This window comes from Capricornis sumatraensis, chromosome 16, assembly GCF_032405125.1.
Source record: "Capricornis sumatraensis isolate serow.1 chromosome 16, serow.2, whole genome shotgun sequence".
Lineage (NCBI taxonomy): Eukaryota > Metazoa > Chordata > Mammalia > Artiodactyla > Bovidae > Capricornis > Capricornis sumatraensis.
The window spans coordinates 24,485,773-24,502,630 of NC_091084.1; positions in this window are offsets into that span (position 1 = coordinate 24,485,773).

Sequence of the window (16,858 nt, forward strand, 5' to 3'; positions counted from 1 at the left end):
TCGAGGATTGGTATCTTGTGTAATAGGTTGAAGGTGTAAGGGTTTACAAGTAGAGCAATTATTAATGAGTTTTTTAGCTTGGTGATATGGAATTTTTCATATATGGTGTAAGGAGCCAGCATTATTGTGTAAAAAGCGTGTTGTTTTTTGGGAGTAGCAAAAGAAACAAATTTATCAGCTTGTTCATTATCATGAGTCATAGGGCCGGGGAGGCAAGAATGTGTTCGAATATGTGTAATATAAATGGGAGAAGTGCGTTTTGTAATAATAGATTGTAGTTTGAAAAAAAGTTGTTGAATAACAGGTTGATTGGAGTTTATAGTGGAGGTTTTTATATTTTTTAATACAAAAACTGAATATAAGGAATCAGAGATTATATTAATGGGGTAAGGATGTAGGTGGATAACTTGAATAAGAGCATATAATTTATTTTGTTGAGCAGAATGAAATTTAGTATAAAAGACTTTGCATTCTTTAAGAGACTAGAATGAGGCTTTGGTGTTGTTAGTCCCATCTATATAGAAAACATCAACTTGAGGTATAGGCTATGAGCTGACGATGTGGGAGATAATAAATTCAGTATTTTTGTAGAAATTCTAGAGCTTGTTAGAAGGATAATGAAATGAAATTTTTCTAAAATATTCCAGAAAAGCTATTTGGAAATCAGTAGAAGTTTGTAATGTGTTTTTGAATTGAGATTTATTAATAGGTACAACAATTTTATGTGGATCAGAGCCAATTAATGTCTTAGTTTTATTTCTTTCATTGATAATGATTAAAGTGATTAAATCAAGATAAAGTGTAAGTGATTTTGTCCCTCTAAAATGGGAATAGATCCATTCTATTTGGTGTTTTAGTTGGGCAAGAAGTCTTGTGGGGGAATGAAGAGAGGGGAGTATAAATAATTTTAGAGGTAAATCAAGTCTAATATGTGTAAGAAATTGCTTTTGCAGTTTATTTTGTATTAAATAGAGTTCTACTTGTGTCTCTCATGAAAGTGAATGAGGACTATTTAAATTGGGATCTCCTTTTAAAGTATTAAACAGATTAGTCAGTTGATAATTAGCAATGTCTAAGGAGGATCTCGGAGAAGGCGATGGCACCCCACTCCAGTACTCTTGCCTGGAAAATCCAATGGATGGAGGAGCCTGGTGGGCTGCAATCCATGGGGTCGGGAAGAGTTCGACACAACTGAGCAACTTCACTTTCACTTTTCACTTTCATACATTGGAGAAAGAAATGGCAACCCACCCTAGTGTTCTTGCCTGGAGAATCCCAGGGACGGGGGAGCCTGGTGGGCTGCACAGAGCCAGACACGACTGAAGGGAATTAGCAGCAGCAGCAGCAGCAGCAAGGAGGATCTAATCCAATTTATATCGTCTAAAAGTTTTTGAAAATTATTTAAGGTTGATAATTTATCAGTATGAATCTGTGTCAGTTGAAGAGTAATGTGTTGTCTATTAATAACAAACCCTAAGTAATGGTAAGGTACAGAGGTTTAGATTTTTTCAGGGGCAATAATTAATCCAGTCTTTCAAGCATTGTTGAGCTATGTTAAACATGTGTTGAGTTTTTAAATCAGATGGAGCTGAAAACAATACGTCATCTATATAATGAATAACAAGAAAGTCACGAAATTGTTTTCTTATATGTTTAAGGGCTTTGGCTACATAATATTGACATATGGTAGGAGAATTCATCATTCCTTGAGGTAGTATAGTTCATTGGTATCATTTATGAGGTCCGGTGTGATTAAGGATAAGGAAGAGAGAAAGCAAATTTCTCTCAGTCTAGAGTGTGTAAAGGTATATTAAAAAAGCAATCCCATAAATTTATAATAATAATATGCCAGTTTGGAGGAATAGTGGTAGGTGATGGAATTCCTGGTTGCAATGCATTTATAGGTTTAATAGATGCATTAACTTTTTTAAGGTCTGTTAAGGGATGTCATTTGTTAGATTTCTTTTTTATAACAAAAATGGGAGAGTTCCAAGGGGAATAAGATTCCTCAATATGTTTTCATTTCAGTTGTGGTGTTATGAGTTTCTTAGTAGTCTCCAATTTCTCTTTTGTAAGCGGCCATTGCTCTGTGATCATTTTTCCAAGTTATTTTAATAATTGTATTGTTTGTTAAATGAGCGGTGGCCCTTAGGAAAAATGTGGAATGTATATTTGAGTTTGTCATAGCATAAGTAAATCTTTTTAATTAGATTAAGGGGTGCATTTGTCACATAAGGTTGTAATGTTGCAGGCTGGCCTTTTGGTTCTTCACAAGGATAAATTTGAATGTTTCGATAGACTTCTTGTATTTTGGTTTGAGAAATTTCTGTAATTTGGTAAGAAATTTTCTGTATAGGCCAAGATTTAGGCCATAAGTGTTTAGAAATAATAGTGATATTGGATCTAGTATTGAGGAGACCAGAAAATCTTTTATCATTAATTTTGATATTTATATTTGGTCAGGCATATTTAGATATCAATGATATCCATAAGGATTGTTTTTGATCTTTATTTTTTAATTCATTTGTCTGTATGTCATTAGAGGAGTTAATAGAAATGTAAGGTAAAAGAAGTAATTGGGCAGTTTTGTCTCTCTCTTTTTTTTGAATTGTCATAGTATCTGAGATGACATCATAATTTGAATTTTTTTTTTGTAATCTGAATCAATTATTTTAGGGTGAACAGTAATTGTTTTAGAAGTCAAGCTAGATTGGCCAAGTAAAAGGCCGAAGGTTTGTGGAGGTAGGGGTCTAAAAAGTCTGGTAGGTGTTTTAGAAGGGACTGTTTAAGGAAAAAGAAGAAAATCATTTAGGGCTGGTATATTGATGGCAGCACTGTTGGATGTTGAGGGTTTGAAGGAAAAGATGGAGTTTGTCTCTGTTTTTTGTTGATGGGGACCTGGGGAGTCCCCAGCTTGGAGTTTTTTGAAATAGGCATTTTTTTTTAACATCATATTTAGATTGATATTTTTTGGCCCAATATATCTCTTTATGGCAATGATGGCAGATTTTTGGAGGCTTTTTAATAGTTTTAATTTTTGTTTTAAGTAGTAGCCATTGTTTTAGTTAATATCTGTATTTTTTGAGTTTTTGTTTGTTTTTGTTTATTTTTGTTTTTTTTTTTGATCCTAAATGGTGATAAGCCTTCAAATAATCAATAATAGTCCCAGTCGCATGAATTGAAGTGATAGCTCTTTGACATTCCTGATTTGTATTTTCATAAGTAAGTGGGTTTTTTTTTTTTTGTATTTAACCTCTTTTTTGATAACATTACGGGAAATAGCAGTTTCTAGTCTAGCTAAAAAATCAGCATAGGCTTCATTAGGCCCTTTCTCAAGACACGTATTTTGAGATAACCTTGGTACAAGATTAGCCAGGGAGAACAGGTTCCAGATGTCTTTGGGCAAGATATACTGTTGCTGTGTAATCAGGGGTACAAGTCTTCAGATACAAGTTCCCAGGCAAGGTTTGTTACAATTATAATTATTAACATAGAGCCTAAGAAAAGCATTTCCATGAGTATTGCTGTGTATTAGTTCTGGACCTAAAGAAAGGTCAGTTTTCCGGCAAGATACATTGTTGCACAAGGTTTAAGGAAAGCATGAGTGAGAATGTTAGCTTTCTCTTTATAGGGCCCTGGACTGTCTGTTTAAGCTTTAACTCTTTGATTTCCTCCTGCTTTTAGGAGAATATGATTGTTAGGGAAAGGGGTGGAGAAATCATTCCATAACTTTTCCCTGTTGGAAAGGGGTGTAGACCCTAACTTGTTGAGACAATATATTTTCTTTATCCTCATATTGAAGATCTTTGATCTAAGGGCCCCAAGTAATAGTTGGAAGAGCCTGTGGCAATCATAGGAGCTTGAATAATCATTTGTAACTTAAATGCCTCAAACCTCTTAGATATAAAATTCATTATATAGTTATATATAAAAAGCAAACAGCAAGAATAAGATGATTACAGTTATTACAGTCAAGATAGTTTTCCACCATTTGGAGATAAGCCTCTATTTGCTGATGTCAAACTGAAATTCTTTGAACTTTAAATAAATGATGAAGTAAATTACAAAAATGGTAGGGCTTTCCAGCCGTTTGTCCCATAACCCTGCACTTACCTGACCTCAACAGGTCCCAGTCACTCTGTCCTGAATACCGTGAATTCCAGGTCCCTGTTTGGGTACTACTTGTGGTCTTCTTTACAGACCGGGGCCTGGTGGACCCGAGTTGACAAAAAGAAAGGGAAATGGAGACAGAGAGAGCAGTATCCCTTGGGTTACGTGGAAAACCAATAAAACCCATGCACAGGACTTATACCGCTCACGAAGGCACAGCGTGTCCTCTCAAGGAGATCAAAAGCCCAGGTGAGAAAGTGAGCTCGGCAGGCTTCCATGCTCCAAAGAGAATGTAGACAGAAAGAAGGATGCGGGGGACCCAGGTCTCTAGTGGAGCAAGGGTATTTTATTAGCAGAAATGTGGGCTTATATATCTTTAGTAAAATGATTACTCAGCTATTACAAAGAATGAAATTCCATCAATTGCAACAAAATGGATAGTCTAATACATACAAGGTCACTGACGCTGAAAAGAGTCACTAAAGGGAGTTACTGAAAGGAATCCAAGCAGGTACCCTTTCCCATGATCTCAGTCCTGATAACTGCATGCAGCTCTACTTGTTCCCAGAATAGGAACTGATAAGGAACAGAGAATCCTTGAGAAATGGCACACAAAGGAAGAAAAGTGCAACATATTGGATTCCTTAAAGTTGAACGTCCCCTGACAGTGGATGAAACTGGAGCCGATTATACAGAGTGAAGTAAGCCAGAAAGGAAAACACCAATACAGTATACTAACACATATATATGGAATTTAGAAAGATGGTAATGATAACTCTATATGTGAGACAGTAAAAGAGACACAGATGTATAGAACTGTCTTTTGGACTCTGTGGGAGAGGGCAAGGGTGGGATGATTTGGGAGAATGGCATTGAAACATGTATATTATCATATGTGAAATGAATTGCCAGTCCAGGCTCGATGCATGAGATGGGGTGCTTGGGGTTGGCGCACTGGGATGACCCAGAGGGATGGGCTGGGGAGGGTGGTGGGAGGGGGGTTCAGGATGGGGAACACATGTACACCCATGGCAGATTCATGTCAATGTATGGCAAAACCACTACAATATTGCAAAGTAATTAGCCTCCAATTAAAATAAATAAATTTATATTAAAAAATAAATTATATCCTGTCACTTCCTTCTGGCCTAAAGAGTTTCTTTTGAAAGATTAGCTGTTAGCCTTATGGGCATCCCCTTGTATCTTATTTGTTGCTTTCCCCTTGCCGCTTTTAATATTTGTTCTTGGTGTTTAATTTTCATTAGTTTGATTAATATGTGCCTTGGTGTGCTTCTCTTTGGGTTTATCTTACATTGGATTCTCTGGGTTTCCTGGATTTAGGTGGCTATTCCTTTCCCTTGTTAGGGAAGTTTTAGACTTCAGTTCAGTTCAGTTCAGTTCAGTTGCTCAGTCATGTCGGACTCTTTGTGACCCCATGAATCGCAGCACGCCAGGCCTCCCTGTCCATCACCATCTCCCGGAGTTCACTCAGACTCACGTCCATTGAGTCAGTGATGCCATCCAGCCATCTCATTCTCTGTGGTCCCCTTCTCCTCCTGCCCTCAATCCCTCCCAGCATCAGAGTCTTTTCCAATGAGTCAACTCTTCGCATGAGGTGGCCAAAGTACTGGAGTTTCAGCTTTAGCATCATTCCGTCCAAAGAAATCCCAGGGCTGATCTCCTTCAGAATGGACTGGTTGGATCTCCTTGCAGTCCAAGGGACTCTCAAGAGTCTTCTCCAGCACCACAGTTCAAAAGCATTAATTCTTTGGCGCTCAGCTTTCTTCACAGTCCAACTCTCACATCCATACATGACCCCTGGAAAAACCATAGCCTTGACTAGATGGACCTTTATGGGCAATGTCTCTACTTTTCTATATGCTATCTAGGTTGGTCATAACTTTCCTTCCAAGGAGTAAGTGTCTTTTAATTTAATGGCTGCAGTCACCATCTGCAGTGATTTTGGAGCCCTCCAAAATAAAGTCTGACACTGTTTCCACTGTTTCCCATCTATTTGCCATGAAGTGATGGGACCAGATGCCATGATCTTCGTTTTCTGAATGTGGAGCTTTAAGCCAACCTTTTCACTCTCCTCTTTCACTTTCGTCAAGAGGCTTTTGAGTTCCTCTTCACTTTCTGCCATAAGGGTGGTGTCATCTGCATATCTGAGGTTATTGATATTTCTCCCAGCAATCTTGATTCCAGCTTGTGTTTCTTCCAGCCCAGCGTTTCTCATCATGTACTCTGCATAGAAGTTAAATAAGCAGGGTGACAATATACAGCCTTGATATACTCCTTTTCCTATTTGGAACCAGTCTCTTGTTCCATGTCCAGTTGTAACTGTTGCTTCCTAACCTGCATACAGATTTCTCAAGAGGCAGGTGAGGTGGTCTGGTATTCCCATCTCTTTCAGAATTTTCCACGGTTGATTGTGATCCACACAGTCAAAGGCTTTGGCATAGTCAATAAGGCAGAAATAGATGTTTTTCTGGAACTCTCTTCCTTTTTCCATGATCCAGCGGATGTTGGCAATTTGATCTCTGGTTCCTCTGCCTTTTCTAAAACCAGCTTGAACATCAAGAAGTTCATGGTTCATGTATTGCTGAAGCCTGGCTTGCAGAATTTTGAGCATTACTTTACTAGTGTGTGAGATGAGTGCAATTGTGCAGTAGTTTGAGCATTTTTTGGCATTTCCTTTCTTTGGGATTGGAATGAAAACGGACCTTTTCCAGTCCTGTGGCCACTGCTGAGTTTTCCAAATTTGCTGGCATATTGAGTGCAGCACTTTCACAGCATCATCTTTTAGGATTTCAAATAGCTCAACTGGACTTCCATCGCCTCCACTAGCTTTGTTCGTAGTGATGCTTTCTAAGGCCTACTTGACTTCACATTCCAGGATGTCTGGCTCTAGGTGTGTGATCATACCATCATGATTATCTTGGTCGTGAAGATCTTTTTTGCACAGTTCTTCTGTGTATTCCTGCCACCTCTTCTTAATATCTTCTGCTTCTGTTAGGTCCAGACCATTTCTGTCCTTTATCAAGCCCATCTTTGCATGAAATGTTCCCTTGGTATCTCTAATTTTTTTGAAGAGATCTCTAGTTTTTCCCATTCTGTTCTTTTCCTCTATTTCTTTGCATTGATTGCTGAGGAAGGCTTTCTTATCTCTTCTTGCTATTCTTTGGAACTCTGCATTCAGATGCTTATCAAATATTTTCTCATACCTTTTTTTTCTTCTCCTTCTGAAACTCCTATAATTCGAATGTTTGTATTATTCCAGAGGTCTCTGAGACTGTCCTAATTTGTCTTTATTCTTTTTTCTTTATTCTGCTCTGCTTCAGTTACTTCCAGCATTCTATTTTCCAGCTCATTTATCCAGTCTTCTGCCTCAGTTATTCTGCTATTGGTTCCCTCTGCTGCTGTTGCTAAGTCGCTTTAGTCGTGTCCGACTCTGTGCGACCCCATAGACGGCAGCCCACCAGGCTCCCCCGTCCCTGGGACTCTCCAGGCAAGAACACTGGAGTGGGTTGCCATTTCCTTCTCCAATGGATGAAAGTGAAACGTGAAAGTCAAGTTGCTCAGTCGTGTCTGACTCTTTGCGACCCCATGGACGGCAGCCCACCAGCCTCCTCCGTCCATGGGATTTGCCAGGCAAGAGTACTGGAGTGGGGTGCCATCTAGTGTATTTTTAATCTCAGTTATTGTGTTGTTCTTTGCTGATTGTTCAGTCTTTAATTCATTTAGGTTCTTGTTAAGCATTTCTTGTATCTTCTCGATCCCTGCCTCCAGTCTCTTTATCTGTGCCTCTGTCGTATTTCCAAGACTTTGGATCACCTTTACTACCATTACTTAGAGTTCTTTTTCAGGTAGAATGCTTATTTCCTCTTCATTCGTTTAATCTTTTGGATTTTTACTATGTTCCTTCATCTGCTGCATGTTTGTCTGTTTTTTTCATTTTGTTTAATGTACTGTGTTTGGTGTCTCCCTTCTGCAGGCTGGAAGGTTTTAGTTCCTCTCAATTGTGGAGTCTGCCCTCCATGAGTGGGCTTGGACCAATGCCTTGTGAAAGTCTCCTTGTTTGGGGGACTTGTACCTGTGGTCTGATGAATGGAATTGGATGTGTCTCTCTGAAGGGCAGTGCTGTGTCCAGTAGTATGTTTGGGGTTGTCTGGACTTGATGTGGCTTTGGGCAGCTTTTCTGCTAATGGGCAGGGTTGGGTTACTGTTTTGCTAAAGATTTGGCATGAGACATCCGGCCCTGGAGCTTGTTGGCCTTTGGGTGGGGCTTGTTCTTAGTGTTGAAATGGAGCCCTTTGGGAGAGCTCTCTCCCAGTGGGGTCGGGACTTCTCTCGTGGTCCAAAGTCCTGGACTTGGGTCTCTTACCTCGGGGTTCAGGCCTGACCCCTTACTGTAGCACCAAGACTTCACAGGCCACACAGCACAGAAGAAAAACTCCAAGACTGATGGAGAGAGCAACACCCAACAGCCAAGAACACCCCAAAAAACTCAGACACTTATAAAGAAAAAAGAGGGGGAAAAAGAATAAAAACAGGAGTCAAAAAAGAAGAGAGGAATCAAGTCAATAAACAAATCCCTAAGTGAAAATGAGTACTAAAAACTAGACTAGCAAATATACAAAATCAAAAACATTTAAAAAATGCAATATAACTAAGTGATACTGTAAAAGTAGGAAAAAATGAATTTAAAAAGAAGATGGTTTAAAAATGGGAAAAGTAGGTTATGAAAAATAAAGGAATAATATAGAGAGAATAAAATGAGAATATGAAAAAGAAAAAAGAAGAAATGGGAATGTATATATAGAGAGAGTGGTAGTGAAATAATGATCTTGTGATTCTTTCATTTCCTCTCCACACAGGTTTCTCCAGTCCCTCTGCCTACTCAGAAAGTCCTCCAATATTTCTAGGAAGGTCCTGCTGTTGGCAGTGTGGAATTAGCTCAGACTCAGATCTTACCTTACTCCAGCTTGTGGTGGTGGTGATCTTTAGTCTCTAAGTTGTGTCTGAATCTGTGACCCCATGGACTGTAGCCCACCAGGCTCCTCTGTCCATGGGATTTTCCAGGCAAGAATAGTGGAGTGGGTTGCCATTTCCTCCTCTGAGGGATCTTCCCAACCTAGGGATCTTCCGAAACCCAGAGTCTCCTGCATTGGCAGGCAGAGTCTTTACCACTGAGCCACCAGGGAAGCCCCCACTCCAGCTTGTACTTGCTCCTAAGGTCTACAGTTGCCCCTGAAGCCCACAGTCTCAGGCTGATTGTGGGGATATCATCCCCTGCACCTGTGGCTGCAGGGGCGCTTTTCCCTTCTCTCTTTGGCTCAAGCTTCCCCTGGTGTTCAGTTTTGGTTTGGGGTTCGCCTCTGCCTGTAGGTGGCCCTCAAGACACAGTTAGGGTGTGTGGGGAGCGGGCGGGACCTGGGAGGTCGTCCCAGGCAGAGGCAGATGTGCACTTCCCCAGGGCGGTGGTGTCGGGCTGTGGGCCTCTGGGCAGTGCCAGGCTGCTCAGGAGGATGTGGGCAGTGACCCCTGTGCCTGCTCACAGCTCGTTGGTGGAGACGGTAGGGTCCTCCTGACCTCTGGCACTGGCGGCGGCTTTTCTATCTCTGGAGCTACAGGCTGCAGCCGGCTTGTCCCCCGATGGCTCTCCCAAGGGCACGGGTCCTGCGTCCTGCACCCGCGCAGAGCTAGAGCGTTCCCACAGCAGTGATGCATGTGCCTCTCTGGGAGGCCCGGGCTTTCTCCTGGACTCCCCCAGCTGTGTCGTACCAGCCCTTTGAGACGATCTTCACAGCAGCCAGCCCTGGTCCTCTCCCGGGGGTCCGACCCTTGAAGCCTGAGCCTGAGTACCCAGCCCCCACTCTCTGCCGCGAGGCTGTGTAAGCCGCTTCTCAGCTGGGACGTGCTGCTCGGCAGCGATCTCTGGGCTGAATTCTCTCCATTCTGCCTTCTGAGCACCTGTTGTTGCGCTCCCCTCTGAGGTTCTGAGGCTCCCTCTCCCGTGTCCCCGCCTGTGAGGGAGTTCCCGATTGTGCAGAAACTTTTCCTCCTTCACGTCTCCTTGCCCCGAGGCACAGGTCCCCACCCTGAAATCCTTTCTCTCTCTCTCTCTCTCTTTAATCTTTATCTTTTGCCTTACTTCATTTTGAGGAGATTGGCTTGCCTTTTTGGAAGTCTGAGATCTTCTGTCCGTGTTCAGGTGGTGTTCTGTAGCAGCTGTTCTACGTGCTGAGGAATTCTTGCTGCATCTGTGGAGGGGAAGTTGCTCTCCCCACCTTACTCCTCCGCTATCCTAAGTTTGTCTCCAAATAGGTTAATCTTGATGGAATGGCGATGCAGTGTGAGAGGGTCATGGGAAGTCAGCTTGGAGATACAAAATGCGGACAACTGGAGGAGCCTTGAATATCAGTTTGATTTTTATTCTTTAAGGGCGTTGATTAAAATAGTCAATCAGTTCAGTTCAGTTCAGTTCAGTTGCTCAGTCGTGTCCGACTCTTTGCTACCCCATGAATTGCAGCACACCAGGCCTCCCTGTCCATCACCAACTCCCGGAGTTCACTCAGACTCATGTCCATCGAGTCAGTGATGCCGTCCAGCCATCTCATCCTCTGTCCTCCCCTTCTCCTCCTGCCCCCAATCCCTCCCAGCATCAGAGTCTTTTCCAATGAGTCAACTCTTTGCATGAGGCGGCCAAAGTACTGGAGCTTCAGCTTTAGCATCATTCCATCCAAAGAAATCCCAGGGCTGATCTCCTTCAGAATGGACTGGTTGGATCTCCTTGCAGTCCAAGGGACTCTCAAGAGTCTTCTCCAACACCACAGTTCAAAAGCATCAATTCTTCGGTGCTCAGCCTTCTTCACAGACAATCCATAATAGGAATATGAAAAAATTTCATTTGAGCCAAACTGAGGACCATAGTCCAGAAGACTGCCTCTAGATAACTCTGAGGAACTGTTCCAGAAAAGCACGGTTTTTGGCACAGTTTTATGTCTTGTCAGAATAAAAAACACCAAATAAGTCAGGGGTACATTCCTTCATGGCTTCAAAAAAACCAGATCAGCACATACACAGTGAGTCAGTATGACCTTGGCACCTGGGAAGGGATCTTATCATTGAGGGAGGATCAGCATTGGTGTCCCAGGAAGGGAGATATCTAATCTTTATTTTTAATATGGATATTCTTGTGATCACTACACCCTTTTCTTCAGCAATTAAAGCAGATGTACAATATATATCAGAGAAGGCAATGGCACCCCACTCCAGTACTCTTGCCTGGAAAATCCCATGGACAGAGGAGCCTGGAAGGCTGCAATCCATGGGGCCGCTGAGGGTCGGACACGACTGAGAGACTTCACTTTCACTTTTCACTTTCATGCATTGGAGAAGGAAATGGCAACCCACTGCGGTGTTCTTGCCTGGAGAATCCCAGGGACGGGGGAGCCTGGTGGGCTGCCGTCTATGGGGTCGCCCAGAGTCGGACATGATTGAAGTGACTTAGCAACAATATATATATGAGAAGCCACAAACAGGCTATTTTGGTTATGAGGTGACAGTGTCTTGAGTGTGACGGTGGCCGTGGAAATGGAGTGGCTGGAGAAGTTTGGAACTGACGTGTGTGCTTACTGTGGTGTCAGGCATTTTGCTAATACTTACCTTACCTCTGTTTCCCCTTATAACCACCTTGACCATACTAGTTATTAACTGCTGCATAACACATTACTCCAAACATCGGAGCTTACCAGCAGACATTTATTATCTCACATTGTTCACGCGCCAGAAACCTGGATGTGGCTTAGCTAGGACCCCTGGCTCAGAGTCACTCATAAGGCTGCAGGCATTTCAAAGCTTGACTGGGAAAGATCAGCCTCCTTGCATACTCACATGTTGTTGGCAGGATTCAGTTCCTTTGGACTCAGGTCTCCATTCCTCCCTCCCTTTCTTGCCCTGTAGGCCTCTTCACAGAGCACCTTGCCTCATCAAGGTGAGCAAGTGAGAAGGCAGGGGAGAGTACCAGCGAGAGTGAGAAGAGGGGGTGAGAAGCGAATTAGGGATGGAGCCAAGTGGGGGGAGTGTGAGTGAGAGAGTGAGCACCAGCAGGATGGAAGCCAGAGTCTTGTAACCTAATCACTTTTATGTGTTTTTGTTCCTTAGAAGCAAGTCCCCAGACCCATGTCACACTCATGGGGAGCGGGGTATTAAACATCATCTAGTGTGTAACGTGTTACCAAGACTAGCAGGAGGTGAGGCTGGGCAGGTTGGCAGGGAGTGTGTAGCATGCCCTGTTTGATCCCAAGGGAGTAAAGTACATTTCACTTCGCAAGAGTGAAAAAAGATCTGTGATAAGTGTCCTTTTTATTTTTTAAACCGCAAACTTTTACATTCTTCCTGGAAATGGAATTGTCTTAAAGATGGGAAGCAGACTGTGCTCATTTTGCTTTTGTTACGTCTGGGATATTCCTAGTCTCCCTTGCATATAGAAAAATCCTTGTTAGTTTCACACAATTTAACTATATAACATGATTCTGTTGCAAGACAGACATTTTGGAAAGTGCCCCACATAAACACTTATCTCTCTGGAGAGAACTGCTTTTACCACAAAAGTAGGGTAAAGTGATTCTTGCACTGGAAGATTTTTCAAAGCAGCAGTTATCCTTTCATCAGTTAGTTTTACATCCTTCAAAATCCACCCACTTGCTGCTCCCAATATTCTGTCATCATCTAGACAGAAGTATTAATCATTAGAAAAGAGAATTAGAATTCCTTTCCCCTTCTTTTTCCTTTCCTGGTTGTTGGCTAAAGAAATGACATCTCAGGCATGTATTCTGGTTTTTTTTTTTTTTCTTTTGCTACTTTATTTTTTTAATTGCAGAATAATTGCTTTACAGAATTTTGTGGTTTTCTGTCAAATATCAACAAGAATCAGTCAGGCATGTATTCTTAAAGATACTCAAGAAACAAGTCCTCAGTACGGAAGCCCAAGTTCAGCATCATACAACCATTTACTAGTCAATGAAAATTCCCAATTTTGTATGATAATAAGTTTGGAGATTTCCCTGGTGGTCCAGTGGTTAGACTCCACACTTCCACTGCAGGGGACACAGATTTGATCCCTGTTCAGGGAACTAAGGTCCTATAGCTGTGCTGCTGCTGCTGCTGCTAAGTCGCTTCAGTCGTGTCCGACTCTGTGCGACCCCATAGATGGCAGCCCACCAGGCTCCCCCGTCCCTGGGATTCTCCAGGCAGAAACACTGGAGCGGGTTGCCACAGCCAAAAAACAAAAACAAAAAACAAAAATTAAATTAAAAAACCCTTTTTCACTTTGCACAAATGTCTTAATAAATGTGAGCACTGTCCTGGGGACAGCCTGAAGAAATAGAGCTAGTGTGGGCTTTTACTTTTTAAAGTTTTTATTTCCACAGATAGAACCACATATGGGTAGTTGGATGTCTTGTGGACATCTCAAACTTACATTTCCAAAAGTGAATTTTTAATTTCTCCTTCAGAGTCCCCTCTTTTCCTCCGAATTTGTTTATATGGCTAACTTTGTCTTCCTGGGGATTTTCCATTTCCATTTGTGGGTTAACATTTGTTTTAGTCCTCAGCTACTGATTTAAGTACAGAGAAGCTAGAATTCTGAATCAAAGGTCTTTTAGTAAATTACTTAGCACCCTTCACTCAGGGGATCACCAGGGTATTCCCTTTATGGTAGGATAGACAGTGAAGATTGGTGGGTAGTTATCATCCTGGCTAGTGGAGAGTGGGCTTACTTGTAGGCAGTGAGGTCTCAGCTCGTTTTGCAAAGAATGCCTTTTATCATTTCATCTGTTTAGCCCCTAGGAACAGGGTTCCTTGTGAAGTATAGAGCTAACAGATCCATGGCAACACTGAGGCAATATGTGTCTTTCGGCAAACGAGCTCAATTTGTTGCCACAATAACTTTCAGTAATTCCCTAAAATCAGTGCTGGGGGAACATCAAGGCTCCTCTCGTGAAGGAGAAAACTATGTTTAGAAAAGGAAAAATGCAACCTAACCAGATTGTGGGGTATAACATCGTCCATCCATTCATTTGAGGTTGTGTTGGTGTCTGTGTGGTTAACTAACAGGTTTTTTGTGTTGATTGATTTATTGTGAATTAGCATTATGTCAGCCACAATGTGTCCAGTGTCTCACTCATCAGGCCCTTTAAGGTAGGAGTCAGCCCCAATTTACTGTGAGGAATCTGAGGTTTAAATAGATCGAGTCTTGTTCAAAGACTATTTTATCTCCATAACAACTAAGTAAGTAGAAGGGCTGGGATTTGAACCTAGATTGATTTGGATTGAAAAAAAAAAAAAGGAAAAACTGATTCAACAACTTTCAAAAAGAATCCCAAACTCTTTGCATGTGCTTTATCTACACATTTTATTTTAGCCAAAGACTTTTTGAGTTTGTTGGACTCAAGCATCTGATTCTAAAGTTATTTTTACATATAGGTTATATATGTATGCATCGATAAATATGCAGATATTTTTGCATATGTTAAATTACTTCCCAGTTATATCAGGTATATACATTTAACTTTATTTATATATATATATGGATGTAACTTACATAAAAGCAGGGTTGGGGGTGGTCCTTATGTCCTGATTTCACTGCTGTGCCACATTTAAACAAACAGTCCAGCAATCAGAAGTAAAGTATTTCTGATTTTCACTTGTATCTCTTGAAGGACATTACTAGAACCACTTTGTAACCAAGAGTGTGATGCCGGGGACATATCCCCTAGCCTCTACTTTTAGTCCATAGAGGCTCCAAAGCTTTCTGTCTCAGGCCCTACAATACTTGACCTAAATTTGCCTTTGCTTTCTCTTCCCCCACCCTCTCCCTTGATCCAGATCTCTATTATTTAGGATAATTTAACTCCTTTAGCCATTATTTGGATTCTTTACAAGAAGAGAGAGCCTAGGAGCTGATCCAGAAAGCCAGAAGACATTCTACATAGAAGCCTGGGTGGGGGTGGGGGGTAGGTGTGGAGGTGAAGATGAGGCTGAAGGCAGAAAGATGGTAAAAAGTCAGACATTAGCCATATCTTTTAATAGTTACAAATTAGAAATTTTAGTCCTTGTTATGGGCACCATTTTCACATATTATATTGTTATAATACTTGGCTTTCTTGTACACCAATGTATTATTTGTGATACCCTTTGTGGCATTAAATAATTATATAGTACTTGCTTTGTGCCAGATGCTATTCTGGGTGCTTTATATATATTAACTGATTTAATCTCCATAAGAACCAGTAGGCAGCTACTATTTTTCTCTCTATTTTAGAAATGAAGAAACCAAGGTACAGAAAAGTAACTTACATGAAGTCCCACAACTAATAAGTGGCAAAATGAAATTGAGTCATGCAGTCTGGCTTCAGAATTTATCCTTTAAGACAATTGCCAAAACAACCTCTCTTATGAAATAATATAATTTTACTTAATAATATTTTCAACATTTACTTTAAAAAATAATGTGGGGTTGATAGACAATAAGATACTGTCTAAATTTCCTCACTGTTCTAATCTTTTTCTTGCTTGATGGTTGATATTATAGTTGGACTGTTAACTAGATCTGGGACTTTTCTCATGTGTGGAGGTCTCAGAGGTAATGGGCTTTGAAAGACATTAATTTTCTTTCCTGGGCTTTCCAGGTGGCTCAGTGATAGAGAATCCACTGCCAGTGCAGGAGACGCAGGAGATGCAGGTTCGATCCCTAGTCCAGAAAGATCCCCTGGAGTAGGGAATGGCAACCCACGCCAGTATTCTTGCCTGGAAAATTCTGTGGATGGAGAAGCCTGGCAGGCGGAAGTCCATAGGGTTGCAAAGAGTCAGACATGACTGAGCGCAGCACAGCACAATTTTCTTTCTACTACTTTCTCAGAATGAATAATCACTTCCCTTAAATGCGGAGGCAGTTACTGTTTCTGACACCGGATGAGAATGCACTGAATTTACAAAACATGAAGCTGCAAACAAAGCACGCACATGGAAGAACAGGGTTGGGCAAGGGAGGGTGGGAGCGATAAACTGTCCATCTCTTTCTGTGCATTAAGTGCAGCCTGTGGGCTTCCTTGTCATTGCCTGTGTTTTTTTTTTTCTTTTTGGTGTATCACTTTCCCATTAGTGAGGATCAGGAGTAGCTATTTCTGAGACCGTGAGTGTACATACTCCTTTAATCTTCTGCTGCTTGCGACGTGCTGACCACTTATTGGATTCTCTTAAGGAGTGACCAAGAATGGCAAATACTTGGAGCCTGTTCTGCTTCAATCCCTGCCTCCTGAACCCCAGGAAGATATCACTAGTTGAATATGAAGAATTTTTGATCCTAGATTTTGCTTTGGAATCCTCCACAGTGTTCCCAGCAGCCTCTGCCAATCAGTCAGGTATGACATAAGGTACACCTACTTGGCATCTCTGACTAGACCCTTAGAACTAGTCTGGGTGTGACCAAGAAATCAAAATTGACACTTGGAGGAGGACTGAGATATCACCTGGGGGCCAGCCTTGTATCTAACAGATAAAAAATCTGAGGCAGAAGAAGGTAAAGTGATTTCTTTAAGGTCACATTTCTACTTAGCGGCAGAAGTGGAAATTAATAGGTTTCTTGCCTCCTAATCCAGTGCTCAGATACGTCTGTATTGCTTGTCTGAATTCATCTACACCAGATTTCTTTGAGTCTAAACATTTCCCAGTTTCAGATAGTGTC